Source organism: Molossus molossus, unplaced genomic scaffold (assembly GCF_014108415.1).
Source record: "Molossus molossus isolate mMolMol1 unplaced genomic scaffold, mMolMol1.p scaffold_m16_p_11, whole genome shotgun sequence".
Lineage (NCBI taxonomy): Eukaryota > Metazoa > Chordata > Mammalia > Chiroptera > Molossidae > Molossus > Molossus molossus.
This window is the reverse complement of record NW_023425346.1, coordinates 75,778,037-75,786,132: the sequence shown is the minus strand read 5'-3', so window position 1 is coordinate 75,786,132 and position 8,096 is coordinate 75,778,037. Positions and strand designations below refer to the sequence as shown.

Sequence of the window (8,096 nt, the reverse complement as noted above, 5' to 3'; positions counted from 1 at the left end):
ATAACCATTCGTGGACAAAGTATTCAGAATGAGTGAACCAGGATTAATACCTACCAGGAAACTGGGATAAACGCGATGACTCAGGGCAGAGAAAGTCCCAGTGGGTGGAAGGTCCCGTGGCAACTCCATCCAAGGGTGGCAGTTTCTTCACTCTGGTGACATCATTTACGTTCACAGTGACACAGACCAACCCCTTCTCTTCAGGACTTTCCAAGATCATTCACCTCTGTTAAGAGTTCAGCTTTTCTTTTCTGATAACTGGCAGAAATCACTTAAAGATGACTTAAATCTGGAACCAGATTTCAAATTTCCACTGAGGATTTGAAAGCCTGATAGGCGAAATCACTTAAAGTTTCTGGTAAAATTTATGTCTTATTTTTTACCCCTGTGAAATTGACCAAAACTGAGAAAGTAAAAAAAAAAAAAAAAAAAGGCTCTGCAGAAAACCCCAAACAAAGCAAAAAGTAACCAAATTCGAGAGATCAAAATTAGGGCCAAAAAACTCTGAGTAAAGGTAGGAGGTGTTGACAGTAGGAGTTAGATGTTGGGAAACAGAACCTGTTACGGAACAAGAGGTTATTCAGTTTCAAAACTGAAACTGTTACTGGACTAAAGGGCTCCATGCGCCTGCATGAATCAAAGTCTAGTAAGACACACACAGGAGTTTGCAACAAAGAAAATAAGAATTTATTAGTTCAAGGGGCCCATGCCCACAGTCATAGGTGAGCTAATGCTCAAAGACCTGGCTCCCTGGTGGCTTCTAGGGGATGGGTTACATAGGGGGGAAAATCATTCATCATGCTAAGGGAATTAGGATTGTGGTCTCAGGGTTGTGGTCTCTAGTGATCAGTTGGTGCTAGGGTAGGGGGTAGTTGACCAGTGCACCTGGTCCTGATGTCAGCCACGGTGCCTGGTTTCAGCCACTGGGCACAGAGCTGAAACACAACTGAGGCCCAGATGTTATCTCTAGTCGGTTGAAACGGTTTCTGTAGTCAATAGACCTAAAGCTTTGTTTCCTAAGATTATTTTGATGCTGATCAGAACCTCATTGCCAAGAGGGCTTAATAATTAAGGGAGTGGACAGGCAAGGGAGGAGGAGGCAGATGAGTCAGGGTGCTGGATGAGGCCAGTTTGAATCAAAAGGAAAGAAAGGAGAAAAGGTCATATTAAAGAAATGAAGTTTCTATGCAGCTACATAATCAAAACATAAAAGTAGTAGTCATTTCCCAAGTCTTTACTCACATGAAGTCACATTTTGTAATCAAATCCTCAAGGAATATAACTAAAAAAGGGCAGCCCAGCTGGTCCAATACGAATGTGTAGACTCGAGTCTGGAAGGTGCACCCACAGTCCAGACCCCGTGCACACAGCGAGTGTGGGGGTGCCGCTCGACACAGCCACAGCCACACGTGAGGGGCCAGGTGACTGATCAGAATTCCAAACGCTATGTTGCCCTTCCAAGAGCTTTACTTTTTTTTTTTTTATTATTGATACTTTCCTTTTATGTTTTTCTACATATTTTTTTTCTTATTCTTTTTTGTTCTAATTTTTTTTTATTAATTAATTTTTGTTACAGATGTTTCTCCTTTTCCCCCCTCCCTCCCTGCCCTGTCCCCAGCTTTGTTGTCCATGTCCATTGTTCATGCATACCTGCATATAAGTTCTGTGCTTTATCTCTCCCCCCTACCCCTTCTTCTGGGGATTGTCAGTCTGTACCCCACTTCCACATCTCTGGGACTACCCCATTCCTCAGACTGTTATGTTCATTATATTCCACAAATAAGTGAGATCATATGATACTTGTCTTTCTCTGTTTGGCTTGTTTTACTTAGGATGATACTTTCCAGGTCCCTCCATGTCGTCTCAAAGGATAAGAGATCTTTCTTTCTTACAGCTGCATAGTACTCCATTGTGTATATGTACCACTGCTTTGTTATCCATTCGTCTACTGATGGACACTTGGGTTGTTTCCAGATCTTAGCTATTGTGAATAGTGCTGCTATGAACATGGGGGTACATATATTCTTTCTGATTGGTGTTTCAGGCTTCTTAGGGTATATTCCTAGAAGTGGGATCACTAGGTCAAATGGCAGTTCAATTTTTAATTCTTTGAGGTAACACCATATTGTTTTCCATAGTGGCTGCACCAGTCTGCATTCCCACCAGCAGTGTATTAGAGTCCCCTTTTCTCCACACCCTCGCCAACACTTGTTGTTTGATGATTTGTTGATGGCGGCCATTCTGACAGGTGTGAGGTGATACTGCATTTTTCTACATATTTTTAAAAATTGATTTTTAGAGAGAGAAGAAGGGAAGGGAGAGAGAGAGAGAAGCATCTATGTGAGCAAAACATCCATCCAACCGGGGATCAAGCCCACAACTGTACTCTGACTAGAAATTGATTGAACTGGGGATCCTTTGGTGGTGGTGGGGGGGACCCCTAACCAACCGAGCCACACTGGCCAGAGATCTCCATGAGCTTTTTAATCTGCATCTTTAATCCTTAAGAATAGGGGTGGTCAGAGAGACCCAGTCCGTTTGCTTTCTAGTTTCTCTTCATTCGGACACTCTGGGGAAGAACAGGCTTCCAGCCTCATCCAGGTTGTTGGCAGCACTCAGTTCCTGTGGCTGTCAACAAGGTTGCTGTTTTCTTCCTGGCTGTCAGCCGGGAGCTGCTTTCGGCCACCGGAGACTGCCCATATTCCTTGCCCCGTGGCCCCCTGCGTCTGCAGAGTCAGCAATGGAAAACTTTTCCAAGATGCCACGTTGGAGCTCCCTGCGCTTCCAGTCTCTGACTTTCTCCTTTTCTGCAACCAACCAGAGAAAATCGATTACTTTTCAAAGGGATTGTGTAATTAGGTCATGCCCACAGGCATAATCTGCCCATCACAAGGTCAACTGGTTTGGGACATTAATTGCATCTGCACAATGCTCTCACCGCAGTGTTTGACTGAACATGGGGGGGGGGGGGTGCACATCAAGGACCGGAAACCTTGGGCCATCTCAGAATTCGCCCACAGCGCCCTTGCATTACTGCCACTTCTGCTGACCAGTAACAAGTCAATTTGCTATGTGCATCCACAGATGTTTCTAAATAGCAGCAGGTTGCAATAAAATGGAATGACTTATTTTGTAACATTGCTACAGTATTTTTAAAAAATCATCTTACTGTCATTTGGAGGTATCTTTGAGCTCACCCTCCTGAGTTGAAAATCTTTATGGACAAGAAGTTATTGTTGAAATTGAATGGTGGCAGGTATGTCCAAGGAGTATTGTGGGGATTTGATCTCTTTATGAATCTTGTGATAGATGAATGTGCGGAGATCTCAACTAGTGGGCCACAGAAGAATGCTGCCTTGTGGCAATATAAGGAAATAGTATCACCATGGCAGATGCCCTGGAACGAGTATGAAGAATGGCTGAAATCAGCTGCTTCCACAGTCCCCTCTCCATAGCAACTGTTTTACTACAATATAAAAATGAGTCATGTCCATTTTCACATTGAACTTGTGTTAAATAAACTTTTATATTGGTCAAAAAATATCTTCCTATTCACAAAAATAGTTGTAATGCATTTGTATCAACAGGGTGACTTTAAAGCCAGAGTTGCGGTGACCCTCCAGGGTTGGGCGCTGATGGTGGTCACGGTAAGAAGGCCAAGTCTTAGAAACAATTGTAGAACTTTGTGTGGTCCCAGTATCGGGCCAGCTCCATCCAATCTGCTGAGTGAATAGGCACCTGATAGGATCATTTTGGTTTTGGAGCTGCATTTTGTGACAAGAACATAAACTTGTGTTGAGGTTTAACTTTTGCTAGCATAAAAATGAATCCTAAACTTAAATAAATAAATAAATAAATAAATAAATAAATAAATAAATAAAAGCTCCTTAGAAAACATTTTGGAAAATATTATGAATCATAAAGACCCAAATAAAAAAGACCTATAATCACACCACCCAGAATCAACCACTGTTAAGGTTTTGGCTTTTTGTCTCAGTCTTCATTTCTCTCTTCTTATACAAAAACATATGTATTAGTCAGGGTCCAATCAGGAGACAGAAACCACACAGTAATTTGAAGAGAGAACATTCGTTATAAAGAACTATTAACTATAACACAGGCATAATTAGGAAGGTGAAAAGAAAACTCTAAAGAATACCCAAGAGCTGAGAAAGAAAGAGCATCCAAGAAAGGAACAACTTTAAAGGGGAGTCCCCTCCCCAAGCGGATTCAGACCTTGCTGGACAGGGTATGTCTGCAGCCCCACTGGATGTGCTGTTTTCTGGGTTGCCAGACCCAGAATGGGTCCACAGATACTGGGCAAGCGGGGAACATGCTTCTGCAGTGCAGGTGCTCAGAGGCAGTCAGAGCACCAAGCATCAGCGTGCTGGCAGGACAGCAGAGGCCGGGTGACGGTGTCCCAGTTAGAAAGGCTGCTGCAAGGTGGTCACTAGCCAGGGCGGGGCTGAGTGCTCCCTGAGGGACTGCTGGGTGTTGGCTGGGCAAAAGCCTCTGGCAGTAGTGTCCGACCAAGAAGAAAAACCAGAGGGAAGCCCTGGAGGCAAGAGGGGGGAGCATCTTCCTCCTACCATTGTCTCTCCTGCACCGTCTACTGACAAATCTCACCTTGTGCTCATTGCAACGGAACATGGGTTCAGGGCCCAGCCCATTAAGGCAGAACAGGTCAAGATTTGGAGCTGAGAGGTAATGTAATGTCAAACTGCAATCACAACATATATTTTGTGTTGTAACTTGCTTTGTTGACTTAAAAATATACTAAAATCATTTTTTCATATGATAAAAATATTGTTCTGCAACAATTTTTAGTGGTTATATGATTATGGATGACCCATAACTTACTGTGCCAGTACCCAGTTTGGGGACATGGAGGTGATTTCTAATCTGTAGCTATTATGAACAGTGCTGCAAAAAATATTCTAGTAGTGAATTTTTGCCATATTCTTACTTTCGTAGGATAAAATCCTAGCAATGGGATTCCTAGGTCAAAGTACACATACTTTCAGTATTTTTGATACATGCTCTGAAATTTCCTTCTAGAGAGATAGCAGTGTATTTAAAGCAACAAGTCTTAGTATCATTTCTGCATTTCATTTTTAATGTGTTCTAGTTTTAAAAATATGCTAATTAAATGAATGTTATAATGGTAATGAAATAATCTTGGAGAAAACAATTCTCATAACAACATTTAATGAGTAATAACAAAGCACTATTTTAAATGGTTATGAAGTGGCTATTAGTACAGGACCAAAGAGAGAGAAATGCTCAGAACTTACAAATGAAGACTTTGATTACTCCAAACATAAATTTCAAAGTGTAAACACAGAACTTACTGTAATATACCATTTTTGATTTTACAATAGAAGAGAAAAAAATTGAATAGTCTGCTCCAAAAGAGTTGCCTTGAAAATAAAATCAATGGCCCTGGCCGGTTTGGCTCAGCGGTTAGAGCGTTGGCCTGCGGTCCAGAGAGACCCAGGTTTGGTTCCCACTGAGGGCACGTACCTCGGTTGCAGTTTGTCCCCAGCCCTGGTTGGGTTGTGCAGGTGGCGACCACTCGATGTGTCCCTTTTGTGTCTACGTTTCTCTCTCTCTCTGTTCCTCTCTCTCTCTCCCACTCTACCTGAACAAAAAATGGAAAAATGTCCTCAGGTGAGGATGATAAAAAAAAAATATATATATATATTATAATAATATCAATGATAATTAGATTTCTACCCTTCACCCAGAAAAATACAGAGGAAAAAAATTCCCAGAAAGAAATAATACATGAAATGAAGAGGAAGGAAGGAGGAAAGGAAGAAAGGAAGGAAAAAAGAGAGAAAGAAGAAAAGAAAGAGAACAAGAAGTCAGGGAGATTTAACAAAGAGGGGGAGAGAGAGGAAGAGAGAGGTTGATGTAGCTACTATGGAAAACAGTATGAAGATTCTGAAAAAATTATTACTCGAACTACCATATGATACAGGAATCCCACTTCTGGGTATTTATCCAAAGGAAATAAAAACAGAATGTCAAAGAGATATCTGCATTCTCATGTTCATTGCAGCATTATTCACAATAGCCAAGACCTAGAAACAACCTAAGTATTCATCAACATATGTATGGATAAAGAAGATGTGAGATTATTTTTTAATTAAAAAATTTTTTTTAAATTCTCACCACTCATATGTAGGATCTTAATTTAAAAAAAAAAGGTCAACCATAGAAACAGAATCCAAAAGTGTTGCCAGGGCTGGGGTTTGGGGGAAGAAAGAGAGGTTGGTAAAAGGGCCAACTATCAGATGAGGAAGGTCTGAGGATATGATGTATAACATGGTGAGTATAGTTAATAACACTGTACTGTATAATTAAAATTTGCTGAGAGAGTAGAACTAAAATGTTCTCACCAAGGGGAGAACTATGTGAGGTGATGGCTATTGCTTAACTCGATGGGGGAATCTTTCCACAATGTATGTGTGTATCACATCACCATGATGGACACTCAAATACCTTACGATTTTATTTGTCAATTATACCTCAATACAGCTGAAATAAAAAGCAGAAGCAGAAGGAGATAGTAATGAAGAAAATAAAATAAAGGAAGGGAAATATCAGAGTACAAAAATAGAACATAGTCAAAAAAGAGAAGAAGATTTTTAAGCAAACTCATCCCTAGGATGGTAATATTTAATGGGCTAAATAACAAAACATTTGTAAGTACTAGGACTGCACAGCTTAAGAAAGACACGCTTGCAGGATAGAAGCCTTAATTGCCCAATTTGCCAGAGAAGCAGAGATGGCAGCGTTTCGTGACACAGATGTGGCTGGGCTCTGTCATATGGAAGTAAGAACAGAAGTGCATGCGATTCTGCACTGCGACAGTCTGCAGTGCTTTCATTTGCTACAAAATGCCTCAAAATAAGTGGCGCAAGTATTTCAACAAAGAAGACTTGGAGCAGACACACTGAGCGTTTCCACCACGGGGTGGTAGGATTTACTTGCTGTCGGGTTAGTTACCGTGACTTGATTTCTCAACAGGTCAGATGTGAGTCTGGCTTGCAAAGGAGTCAACATACAAAGTCAGAGCAGCCGAGGGGAGGCAGGTCTTCCCGCAGGTGTCCTGTGTTCACAGCCCTGGCTGAATGTTCTCTGGAGGCCACAGATTCATTAGGTCAGAAAGGGTAGCGCAAAAGCCATGGAAAACGTTGGAAGAGATCCAACAGTCTGAGCTTAGAGCAGGGTTATTGCCTTGAGCTTGTTCTGAGAGGTATTTTTTTGCACAAAGAGCTCCATCAAATGGAGTGAAACTAAGTCAGTAAGACTCAGGCCTGGCCGGTCTCGCAGGGGTGGGAACGTCTGGCCCGCGGGCCAGGGAAGGCCCGGAAAATCAACACCAGCTAACATCACACGCCTCACCAAATTAGCCTGACCAAATACAGCAGGCTCATTTCTAAGTCGATAATTCATTTCGTATGGCCTGCGAATGATGTTATAACTACCCGAATGGCTCTTGGCAGAAAAAAGGTTCCCCACCCCTGTAAGAGGATGGGGTTCACACTACTCTGGAAAAAAAAGAAATGCGTTGCTACTCCTCTACCATTGCCCTGATCTATTTGTGTGCTGGCAAACTGATCTGCTAAAACAGTGATAGATTTGTCAGATTAAGATAGTAATTTACTTCCATTAATTTGGGAGACCTCAGTGCCTCACAGTGAGATGAACTATGGCTACCCTGGTGGGACACATTTACATTCATTAGATTTTCCGGCTTTCATCTCAGACACTGAGACTTTTCCTTCTCAGCAGATAAACCCTTTCAGTTCTTACTTCAAATGGCACTAAACAAGCACTCATCAATTTATATTTTGAATTCTCCGAACAATATCCAGTTGGGTAAATCTGCTTAATTAGCCTGGGTGGATGCTTTCTTGGCCCACTGCAAGTCCGGCTACCAGAAGAAAAGAGAGGCTTGGAGAGGCGCTGGTCAGAAAGCATGCCTCCCCGATGGCGGGGAACAAGGAGAGAGGTTCTCCCAACAACTGTTAGCCCAGGGAAGAACATTTAAATATATACAAAAGATTAAATTAACAATAGATGAA

General features: G+C 41.9%; 1 pseudogene; it reads left to right on the top strand.

Annotated features, from left to right (window-relative positions):
• The first annotated feature begins 706 nt into the window (after positions 1-706).
• LOC118625038 lies at positions 707-3,412 on the top strand (annotated as a pseudogene).
• Positions 3,413-8,096: the final 4,684 nt, after the last annotated feature.